A 13553-nucleotide genomic window follows, 5' to 3' on the forward strand; every position below is an offset into this window, starting at 1 on the left:
TTTTAACTTTTACCGCCTCTCAACCCCGTATCCGGGATCACCCCCCACCCCCCCCACACTGATTAGCATCGCTAGCATAGCGTCACAATTAAATAGTAGCATCTAAATATCATTAAATCACAAGTCCAAGACACCAAATGAAAGATACAGATCTTGTGAATAAAGCCACCATTTCAGATTTTTAAAATGTTTTACAGGGAAGACAAAATATGTAAATCTATTAGCTAACCACGTTAGCAAAAGACACCACTTTTCTAACTCCATCAGTTTCTTACTCCATCAGGTGCTATCACCAATTCGGCCAAATAAAGATATTGATAGCCACTAACCAAGAAAAAACCTCATCAGATGACAGTCTGATAACATATTTATTGTATAGGATAGGTTTTGTTAGAAAAATGTGCATATTTCAGGTATAAATCATAGTTTACAATTGCACCCACCATCACAACTCGACTAGAATAAATACAGAGAGCAACGAGAATTACCTAATTACTAATCATAAAACATTTCTTAAAAATACACAGCTCACAGCAATGGAAAGACACAGATCTTGTGAATTCAGACAATATTTCAGATGTTCTAAGTGTTTTACAGCGAAAACACAATAAATCGTTATATTAGCATACCACATGTGCAAACGTTACCAGAGTATTGATTCAAGCCAAAGAGAGCGATAACGTAATCATCGCCAAAATATATTAATTTTTTCACTAACCTTCTCAGAATTCTTCCGATGACACTCCTGTAACATCATATTACAACATACATATAGAGTTTGTTCGAAAATGTGCATATTTAGCCACAAAAAACCGTGGTTATACAATGACAATACTAGCAAAACTAGCCTGAAAATGTCGGGCGCCATATTTGACAGTGATCTTGTCTCATGATTAACTATTCATAAACTTGACTAAAAAAATATAAGTTGGACAGCTATCGAAAGACAAATTAGTTCTTAATGCAATCGCTGAATTACATTTCTAAAATTATCCTTACTGTGCAATACAGGGTTCGCCAAGCGAAGCTATACCAAACAAAATGGCGGAATATGCGTTTAACATTTTTCGACAGAACAACGATTTATCATCTTAAATATTTCTTACTATGAGGTGATCTTCCATCAGAATCTTGGGCAATGTATCCTTTCTTGGGTCTAATCTTCTTTTGGTCGAAAGATGTCCTCTTGTCCGTCGAAATGCCCACTAACGTTCGACCGGTACTGGAAACGTGCCCAAAGCTTCAAAGTGCATCACTAAGAATTGCCTCAAAATCGCACTAAACGGATATAAATTGCTATAAAACGGTTTAAATTAACTACCTTATGATGTCTTTAACACCTATAACGAGTAAAAACATGACCGGCGATATATAAGTGGCTAAACCAAAGCTTGGAAAGAGAGCCAGTCCAACGTCCTTCGTGCGTCAGGCGCAGCAGGAAAAGAAATCCACTTCTGCCTTGTGCTGTTTTATACAGGCCCTGATTGCGCAATCGACTCCATTCAAATTGTCACCTCTTACTGACATCTAGAGGAAGGCGTGGGCAGTGTTTGTATCCTCATAGGATTTACAGGGACTTTAAAACTGACCTGGGACCAGAGGCCAACATTTCTGAAATCTCACTCCATATCAGGAAAAGTGCTGTAGAATGAGTTCTGTTCCACTCAGAGACATAATTCAAACGGCTATAGAAACTAGAGAGTGTTTTCTATCTAATAATAACAATAATATGCATATTGTACGAGCAAGAATTGAGTACTAGGCAGTTTAATCTGTAGAGCAAATTATGCTAATGCGAAACAGCACCCCCTATAGTGGCAAAAGGTTAACTTGTAGACCGGGGGTATGCGTGGCAGACATTCTGTAACGGTAAACAACTCATCGCTGTAACCTTGCTCATATTTTTTGTCGAAAACACCCCTCAACTTAGATATACGCATCAAGTCACCCACGTTGAATTTAAAGTTAATTTTTTTCTTACGGCGAAGGGGGAACAAACCATACAGATTTTTAAAGACTTGAAAAGAGTTTTCAGAAGACACCTGCGAAGGCTTCATACGTATACTCTTATGGTAGCTGTTGTTGTAACCCTGTACTAAATCAGGAACTATATCGATATATCTATGTGTGTTGTGAGCTGTAAAATATCTCCACATCCGCTCCTTCAAAGTTCTGTTAAAGCGTTCAACAACTGAAGCTTTCAAATCCGAGCCTGTAGCAAAATGTATTATATTATGCTTCTTCATGAGCTTCTGAAATGTCTTATTAAAAAATTATTTTCCTCCATCAGTCTGCACTTTCTTGGGTGCGCCTCCTGCCTTCAAGATCGAGTCAAAGGCCCGGGTTACCTCGGCCCCGCTCTTATTTTTTAACACCCTTACAAAGGCTACTTTAGAGAAAATATCTATAACCGTTAGCATGTAGCGATTTCCATCATTTTTATCGGCAAGGGCCTGCATGTCACATAGATCCGCCTGAAATTGGGCCAAGGGATGCGTAGAAAAAACTCTATTTCTTGGAAATTGTTTTCTTACAGGTTTATGGAGAGTATAGGCATCCTGCTCTGATAACCACTCATTCACTTTAGCATCGCTTAACAGGCTACCTGTTTCTTCGGCTATAGCTCTCTGTAAACGCTCTTTACCACCATAAGACCCGGGGTTAGCGGGATTATAATAAATGTTTTTCAACAGCTGCTCAGCCATCCTTCTTGCCTCTCTGAGGGCCAATAACGTTAATGAGCCACTTTCAAATAACGACAACATTTCAGTTTGAGAATTTTTATTTTTTAACACCTTGTATTACGTATACAGCCAATTCAGGATTTGTTGCAAGATACACGTCCCAGTTTTCTCAACAATCACAGCATGCAACACCCTATATATATGGTTTAGATTTACAGGTTTGTGTCGCTGAATTTTTAAAACACACACGTCGGATATATAAGTATATAAACAACAAATATGATACACGTTCACATTAAATGGTGGTTCAAACAAATAATGTAAAATCTTAGCCAAAGTTATTTCTAGTTCTTCAGAATCATCAACAATTCTTGATACCATTTGTGTCCATTGCATACTCTCCCCCGTATGTCGTACATGATTCATGATTTGTTCCATTTTCAGCAAACGCTCTACATTAGTCCAGGTATTGTGTGTCGTGTAGAACGATACATTGTTCACTTTATTTTCAATAATCTGATGCATAACATTTGTAAGGTCTCTCAAAAGAAAAAATGTATTTATTCGCTCCAACATCGTAGACACATAGTTACCCATAGCTTTACGTCTAAATAACAAAATGTCACTCGGTCTCTTGGGATTTATTGAGCCAGAAAAGCATCACATCAGCCACCACAGCTTCCCTGTATTTGTTGTCGTCCACCAGGGTGTGTCGGATTTCTTTGAGTTTCTCGTGGATGAAGATGGCCTCCTTCAGTTCATGTAGGAAGGCTTCGGTTACCCCGTAAACTCTAGGGATAGACGGCACAAGACCCATAGACTCCAGGGCGATGACCAGCGCTGGTATAAACCGGCAGGACCACAGTCTTTTCACCAGCTCCTCAAAATGATTGAAAAAGTAGTATCTAGGAGGGTCGTAGAGGCAAGGATGACGACGCTGGCTGGGATGATTGATCTCACAGCCGATGCATTTTTCTTGTATATATGCGCCAATCACCACGTCTAAAAGTGTAGCTACAGAGGCCTTGATGGTATCCACAAAAATAGTACTGGCCACCCCATCAAACACATCCTCAGGTTGTGTAAATGTCGGGGGGGTCTCGGGTCTTGCCAGGGGGGAGTAGAGTGTAGGGCTTCGTGGCATTGAGTCCTTAGTGTCGGGCCCCCATGACGTAGCGGAGTCCTCGTAGATGGTCTGGATATCCATGGTGTATGATGAAATGAAGAACTGTATGCTTTTTTTCTTTTTATTGTAGAACCAGGCCTTTGGGTATCTGGGCGTGGTTAAAGCATCCGCTTACTTAGTTTTCTTCTGACGCTGTATCTTCTTGAGGCTCTTTTGAATCGTAATCTTTACGATTCGTATATATTATGCACTTCTTTAAATGAACAAGGCTCTGCCGCTGTTGGCTCTGTACAAAGAGAGCATCCAACGCCTGCAACATGTTCAATTCCATTACATCCCAACTTTTAAAAGGAATAAGCATACGCAGTCTGGAATCACCAGTCAGGCCACCCTCCCTAATGTTTTGGTTTCGGATTTCCTCGGTGCCGATATAGAACTCCACGCAGCCGCAAGGACGTCCATTCTGTCTTTGTATTTTCACCCTGTGAAATATTCGTCCTGAGGAGTCAGGGGTACCTTCCCAACGGGTCTCGTGGCCCGTGAACACACTATACCCCTTGGTGATAAGGCCCAGTTCAGGACACACAACCTTGCGAAAAACCGACCAGTCTTCAACACCATATTCCAAGCCTACAGTCTGGTCTGTATATTCTTCTCCTTCAGCGACCGTATAGAGGGTCACTCTACAGGCCAGGTAATCAAAACGATACCCCCACAGCTGGCCATTAGACATCAACACTTGATCTTTCAGCACATTTGCTGGAGGTATTTGGGTTCTATACACATTTAAAAAACGTTTTTTTGGAGCATCATATATTGCGGGTTGATACTTTGCCCGTGCTCTATGGACAACCCGAGGGCCTGCTTCAGTTGTTACAGTCATCACTGCTTTGTCACCGATCCCAAATTCCATGGTTATTTTTAAGATCTTGTACAGTCTTAAACATGGATTGTTCAGGGGCTTTATAAGGCTGTTGCAAAGCCCAATACCCCCGGACATACGTGTTTCCTAGACAACAACCCCGGAGGGCTATAAGCTATAAAATAGGCCTTACTCTTTGAAATGTTCAGCACACACACCCCCACCCACCCCGGTCCCCAACAGGACACATGACATCAAACAGCATGACAAATTCAAAAACAGCATAAAACTCTTTTACACACTCTAAGCCATGAGAAACAGGAGCACCATTCATAGGGTCATAAACCACGCCCCCCCTCAAACCAACAGGGGGGTCAGGACAGGAAACCCAGACAGGAAACCCTGGGCTTGCACACGTCAGCAGGACATAGGGTCATCAATCAATATTTTGACAGCTGGACATAGGGTCATCAATCAATATTTTGACGCGTGACATCTACTTTATTCTCTCTGACAACCTAGTTGATTAACAATATTGGGTTGTTAATTAACAAGTTTCTTTTTTCTAAATAAATGTGGGACACAAAAAAAAGTCCAAAATGTAAGTCCAATATCTTTCAAAAGATTGTTCTGAAGTTCGCCCCCCAACAATGTATTGTCCTATGAATGAAGTCGCACAAAAATGTGTCTTTTCCTACAAATTAAGTCGCACAAAAATGTGTCTTTCCTACGAATTAAGTCTCACAAAAACTTACGAAATCTGCTGAAATACTTGTTTTGTCAGACAGACAGACAGACAGTAGTGAGGTCATTGTGTCACTTCTCCTATGAAACAGAAGCAGGTTGCCACAGAGACCAAAGACACAGGAAGAGACATCACCACAAGATGTTACCTGAAACATAGAAGGGGGCCATTGTCAGTAAGCTTTGACCCACTTCCTCCTGAAAATACAAGTGGGCGGGTGTTTCATGTACCTCAGCCACACTGAGCAATGGGCATGGAAGATAACTCATGCAAACCCTTCTGCAGGCATGCAACACCTACATGAAAATACACACACACTGTTCTGATACCATGAGTCTGATCAGCACAGTAACAGACCCCAAACACACCCACTCCTGATGGTCTAACTCTCCAGCTGAGTGAAGGGGGATTTTCAGAGAACGACAATAGATTGTCACTTCCTTTTCAACTAACATACAGGGATTATTTTCTAGAACAGCAGCCCTCATCAACGGAAGTCCCTTTCTCTCTTTACTTTCTGCTGCTCATGTTTTGTATCGATTAAATGTGCTTGCTTAAATGTTAAATGTAATAATACAGTTAGCTTTCACTAACTTCCTTGTTAGTTTTTTGTAGTTTCTCCTAAGGTATGTTGATACAATTATTTTTGAATGAAACACATTCACATATATTTGATGCGAGTGTCATTGGTGTAGTTGGGTCAGCAACTTTTGCAGTGCTTCCAGAAGCAAGGTATCTTATGATTCTGTGCTAGACGCAGGTGTTTCATTTAATTTAAGGTGATACCAGATTGTAACCAAATATTGTTTATAAGTCATCCCTTAAAAAAGCATCAACCGTAAACAATAAGACAAGGACAACTACAGATATGTCCTCAATTGTAGTTATCTTTGTATTTTTTTCTTACTTCATGACAGAGTTATTTCTTTCTAAAGTTTAATAATATATGATTGAAGACTGCCCCCAGCAGGCTAATCAAACCTTCTGCATCTTATTAACAAACAGTTTCTCATTTGTTCTATCTGATTATATATTTCACTTCTATTAGTTTATTATCCAATAGGCCCCATCCTATCCTAGACCACAATGTACCCATCCCCGTTTTGATACCTGGCTCTGGCCAGGTAACAACCTTACCTATTCTAAATAATGACTTAGGTAAGATTAGTAAAATATTCTTATGTTCTACATTATCATGAAGGAACGCCCCTTTCATTCTCCACATGTCCAATTCTCCCCTTTGTCTCCATTCAGTAACTGTTATCTACCCATTCTGTTATCTATGTCCTGGCACCCCTTACAAAACCCTTCTCTTCTCTCAAACCTTCAAGGTCTCAGCAGTGCGGGGTAGACCCCTCTGTCTGCCTTTTTCTCATAATAGTCAATAACAACTATGTGTTCCTTTGAAATATTAACTAAGTGTCTCACTGTTTTGACTTTATCTAAAATCATGGATTTAAAAAACAACAAAATGTCTTATAGTGTCAATCTCTAAAGTCCTTACATAACCTTAATCAAGCTATCTCCATCCTATCAATAATCCTAAATCATCGCATATGTCATATACCCCTGTCAATTTTAATACTATTTAAATAAAAATCTTCTAATGGCCAAAACAAATGCTAACCATATCAAATCCTTTCTTTACAAATAAGCTCTCTCCCCCAAGAGTCCACTATATTTTATTTAACAATAACATTGGTTATCCTTAAACTCAGTCTCATAAATAATTAATATATGTTTTACAGTGTGGATACCTTATCCACAGTAAATTACCACTGCTAAGAACTGAAACTTATTTATTTTCATTAATAATTTAAATGCTTATGTATTTTCCTGCCCTATTGGCTTAAAATATCTCCTGTTCAAACCTCAATGTATCATATCTTCCCCCATTTATTATCGATGACAAATGGGATTTTTTCTGTTGTAACACCAAATCAATAATAGCCAATTCAAAACCTTCATAGCCAATGTTTAAAAACAGAATCCTGAACCACTTCCTCTTTCTCCCTAGAGTTTATTCCCCTGCTCCCCATAATTTGTCCTACCTCATGTTCAAGAGCTATAAACTCCATTATAATTAATTTACCTCAAAACTAGTATCCCAAATGACCACAAATTCATTATCTTCACGCCCCCCCCCCCCCCCCCCCCCTGTGGCTGATCAGACCACCTGGGAATGCAATGAAAACTGGTCAAAGGTTACACCACCCCCTTACATTCGTGTTCCATACCATGTCTAGACATACTAAAGAACCCTTTATCTTAAAAAATTCCCTTGTCTAATTAAAACTCAGAAAATAAAACTCCTAATATTCCATATATGAGTGTACCCCTTTAAGATATCTTGTCTCTGGGAACATGGAAAACCCCTTAACCCAAACGTTTACTACAAAAACAAAACCTAATAATTATGATAATACCCTCAAATCATTCGTTTTAAATTTCCTCGATGTTTCATGTAACTCATTCAGTCTTTCTCCAAATTTTCTCCCCAAAATACTTTATACCCTGCCATTACACTCACACAACTGTGATAAACGTGTACTGTCCCCCTAAAATAAAACACTCCCAGCCATACCAGTTTGCGGGCAGTTCATTGTTCCCCATAATGAAAACAGATCACGTTTAGAATACGTTTACTTCTTGTTCGAAATCCCTGGTGTTACCTAACCAAAAACCAATAACTTTTAGCCACTTTTGAAAAGTGACTCAAAGCTATAATGCACGCATTTTCCCTCTAAATGACACAACCAATTTTCTCTGGCATAATTTGATACGGCCTCACCCGGTGGGGAAAGTACAAATTGTATCCCGTTCCTCCTATAATACCCAATGCTAAATTCAACGTTGTGGTTAAATATAAGGATTTGCCAATCATTATCAAATGTTGAATATACAGGTTTAGTAATTTTATCAAATAGATTAGTAAGGTTCAAATCAAGATATGCGTTCACATATGGATATATACCAAAACTAACTCTCTTATTCATGCCTCTAGGCAAAACATCTACTTACTCCAACTGAGTTTTGCATCGAAACTATCGTATAAGTAAAATCAACTTCTCAACTTTCTCTACTCCAAAGTGTAAACGTACCATATACTTCGCTAAATTTATATCGCATGTCAATCATCCATAATAATTATAACATTCCAATGGGCACAACTTTATCGTATTTCTCCGTTATTCTTTAGAATTCATCAGGTTTAGGTAACTGTCACTTCTACGATTCAGTAATATAAATATGACTCATGTCTCCATACATTATTCATGAAGATCATTGAGGCAACACAACGTATCACATCGAAAGAGCATCGCTATCATTTAGAATTAGATTAGTCTTTCATTTTAACCTAAACAAGTTATTAAAACGTTTCAGTTTATATCCTATACCGACCCTAATGACCATATTTTCTCAGGCAAAACATACAAATGGTTTAATTACAATTAAAATACTTCGATTTTAGTCAGAGCATTTACCGTGAACCGAAGTCAGGTCTCAAGCTTGGGAGGCAGTTATTTAACCCCTGAACTACCATCACTTTTGGAATAAAGGAGGCAATAACCCTATTATAACAATTTTCTGTAGTTCCAAACTCCGGCACCGAGACAATTCCCAGAAAATATTACAATTCAAAGGTCCAAGTTTTCCCCAAGCGAGGATTATCTGTATTCTCTCTACTCCGAATTGGTTTTACGTTTTTTGTTATGTCACCAGCATTCAACCAGGCTCCCCGTCGACTGGGAGACCGTTGAGCGCGGCAATACTGCCCTCCTCTGTCCATTCTCTGTATAGCTTTTCACCCAGTCTCTTATTGCTTTTGTTTTATGTTTTATAATTTTTGTCTTTATCTGTTATTACCTAGTGAGACTGTGATTAATGATATGTGATTGTATTACATGGTTATAGTTTTACTTAAGTATATCTGGTTATGTTATTTGTATACATGTCCTTACTCCCTTTCATTATATAACAGCCTGATACAATACATACATAAAAGTTCAATCATAAAGCAAGACAAGCATACAGTGTGACTTATCTTATATCCAACACGTCTTATTTAATCAGTGAACTTATCTTATTTCCAAAACACTGCCGTTCGGTCATATGCGCATATAACCCAACCTCTCTTCACCAATGTCTTGCCGTTCACTTGTTACAGGGAACTTGTCTTATACAGTGTATTGCCGTCGAGGGTCGACCTAGACTTATCTTATATCCAATACTTCTGCCTTTCCCTGGACTATGTTGCCGTCCACTTTAACATTAAGCGACAATTTATCTTATATCCAACACACCATGTAAATACATAAAAATCCGTGAACCCTGTATATTGCCGCTCAATTATTAGAACTTATCTTATATCCAATATTCCGCCATTCACGGTGGTTATGTTGCCATTGTCCTCACTCACTTCCCTAATCTTATAGACATTTGAGACAACCCTAGCTTACATACATACATACACACATTCAGGCTTTTAATTCCACTTCATACACATACAGTCATTCCATTGTTATTCTGTTGGCCAACTGAAAATGCATTCGCCATTAAGTAGTACGTAATTAAATAATACGTAATTAGTTTTACCCTTACTTTACTGTAATGAACATATGGTTCGAAAATTTAGCAACTTACACCAGTTAGGTTTTCTCACAAAATAAATTTGGTTAACGCCAATGTGCAGACTTTTAGTTTAGACAATAGGCATCTGCTTACCTTTTTTAGTAGACCGGTCTTTTTGTGAGAGGACCCCGTCTGGCGACAGTCTCGGCCAAAGGCTGGCGCCTTGTCCAGCGAAGTTCCCTCAGATCACGTCGGGGTCACCAATTGTTAAGGCTGCGAAGGTTCAACTGAGATAGGAACAATAGCACACCTGAACTTGGTTAAAATAATTGTTTTATTTAAAAGTTAATAAATGGCAAATGCAATTTCCGTATACGGGTTCACTGTGTCATCACGCAGGATGAAACAGAGAAGTGTCTTGTTCCTGACAAAAATATTATAATATACTCATGACAGAGATAGTTCCCGCTTCCGAGCTGGCCTGTCAGAGTAGAGACTGGGCGTGGTTTAGACTCACCCAGCCTATCGTTGGTGTTGGCGCTTAAGCTAGTCCTAGCCCCTTAGCGCTCTTTGGTGTCCCGACGCTGTTGCTGTGTAGATTACGCTCCCTCACCCCAGAGACTGAGGTCAGACAGCTCTGCAACATTGTCTGAGCTATTTGCACCTGTATACAAAGCCCACTGTTCTCGCTCAAGGCTAACCACATCTTCCCAGCACACTTATCTGAGGCTAACTGTTACTTCCAGCACACACACACAGACACCCAGGCGCCCAGGCCAACAGTTGCTAATATTCAATCACGTTGAGTATTCAATCACAATCACATATAGTATTGGGTTGTAGTGCATAATTCAGAACCTCACAGATGATCTTCGTGTGTATAGTTGATCTGTTATTGTCTATTGTACACCATAGTCAGCAGTCTCCTGATTCACCCCCCTCCCTCTACACCCCTCATGTGCCTCTCTAAACACAGTACAGTTTCGGTCACACAGTACAGCGCCCTTCTTAACACACACACATTTCACACTTGTGTTCATATCTTATGCCCTTGTACATTTGTTGCATACACACACATATTTCAGAATGTGGCCTCATGGTTAGGCCTTGAGCACTGGTAAGCCTGAGAACAATGGAAAATGCAGGTTCACATGAGTCAGAAATTCAAACTTTAATGCATAAGAAGCCCTACTAGTTTATAGTTAGTTAAGCATGTCAAACCTTATAAAACCCCACAATAGCCACATCGTTTCAACAGAAATACTCATCATAAATGTAGATGATAATACAAGCTATACACATGGAATTATAGATATACCTCTCCTTAATGCAACCGCTGTGTCAGATTTCAAAAAACCTTTACGAAAAAATAAACCATGCAATAATCTGAGTCGGAGCTCAGAACAATAGCCAAATTAGCCGCCATGTTGGACTCAACAGAAACCAGAAAATACATGATAAATGTTTCCTTACCTTTGATGAAGTCATCAGAATGCAGTACTAGGAATCCCAGGTCCACAATAAATGCTTGATTTGTTCGATAATGTCCATTATTTATGTCCAATTAGCTACTTTGGACATGTTTACCAAACGCCCAACCCAAAGCGCGTCCACTACCGTCCACTAAAAGCTGACGAAATGTCCAAAACTTCCGTTACAGTCAGTAGAAACATGTCAAACGATGTACTGAATCAATCTTTAGAATGTTGTTAACATACATCTTGAATAACTTTCCAACCGGAGAATTTCATCGACTTCAGTTGACCGATGGAACGGAGCTCCCTCTCACATGAACGCGCCTCTTCAATGCGTGATCACCTTGTGGCAGTGGTCACTAATTCCTGTCTCCTTCGGCCCCCCTTCACATTAGAGTCATCAGACAAAGTTCTATTGACTGTTGACATCTAGTGGAAGCCGTAGGAAGTGAAAACTCATCAATATCTCGCTGTGATTTCAATGGGACCTTGGTTGAAAATCTGGCACCCCCAGAATCTGGCACCCCCATTTCCACTTTAGAATTTCCACTTTAGAACTTCAGAATTGTTTTTCCCTAACTACAAATATATCAAGACCTACAAAAAGTGTAAATTAATTATAATACACACAATAATTTACATTACCTTTTGTTGCAAGATTATTTTCCTACTGTGAGAAACTGTTCAAATTTAGATCCTACACCTGTATTTGTGTCAATAGCATATGACTATTAGTTTTACCTGGGGCTGTGCGTGGCTTCACATGACAATAGACTGAATCTGCCTCTGGTGGGGTTGCTGTTTCTGTTGGAGGATAAACATCCGCATAAAATAAAAGTTATATCCACAATAATAGCCTAAATAATATCCAGAATAATGTACAGAATAATATACAGCAGCTATACAATATGGGGTCAAAGAGGTGTGAGGTTCTTGGCTTTGGCCCTGTTTTCTAGATCAACCTCATCATACTGTAGGTCACATCAACAGGTCCAGCTGCTCTGGGAGTGCTCTGGGAGTGCAAATCCAAACGTATGTTAACATCAACACTAGAACCCATAGTTAATCACACTGATGATAACAAGGTAACGTGATCATAAACATGTTGTCACCAGTTTGTTAGGACATACTTAAATATAGTTTCATACCCTTTCTATAGATTGTTGATGTAGTCTTACCGGGGGCTGTGTATGGCTTCACTAGAGAATAGACAGATTCTGTCTCAGATGGGGTTGCTGTTTCTATAGGGGTGAGGATAAAACATCTGCATAATTGTACAGTTATACAGAATACTATACAGTTATACAATACACAGTTAGAGTTGTGAGGTTATGATGATCCCTTACATACAGTATTTCCGGTCAAACTGGAGGGCGCGTAATTCAAATAAATTCTAATAGTTATAATAGTGGATAAACATTTAGGTACATATAACTGTCTTATATCAGCTGAAAGCTTAAATTCTTGTTAATCTAACTGCACTGTCCAATGTACAGTAGCTAATACAGCGAAAACACAACAGGTTTCATACATTCACATATAAAAGATTAAATATTCACTTACTTTTTGAAAATCTTCCTCTGATTTGTCATCCAAAGGGTCCCAGAGATAACATGTTGTGTTGTTTTGTTAGGTAAAATCCTTTTTTATATCCCAAAAAGTCTGTATAGTTGGCGCCATCGATTTGAGTAATCCACCTGTTCAACTTGCAGAGAAAGGAATCCGAAAATCTACCCCTAAACTTTGTTTCAACAAGTCAAAATACGTTTGTATCTACTCCTCAGACACCCTAAAATGTAATCAAACTATAATATATCTTTCGGAAAGAAGTATGTTCAATAGGAAACCGATTTTAGCAGGTGCGCAGGTTCATTATGGCGCGCGATAACACAGATTTTTAAGACTGTGTCCTTATACAAAAACTGTTATTTCTTATTAATTTTGAAGTTACAAGCCTGACACTTTGAACATAGACTGCTGACACCCTGTGGAAGCCATCCAGTGAGCTATTTTACAATATGAACTGTCTCTTGCATTTCTAAGATGCCTTAGAAGTTAATATGGGTTAAAGAGATGTGAGGTTCTGATA

The sequence above is a fragment of the Salvelinus namaycush genome, chromosome 36 (genome assembly GCF_016432855.1).
Source record: "Salvelinus namaycush isolate Seneca chromosome 36, SaNama_1.0, whole genome shotgun sequence".
NCBI classification, from domain to species: Eukaryota; Metazoa; Chordata; class Actinopteri; order Salmoniformes; family Salmonidae; genus Salvelinus; species Salvelinus namaycush.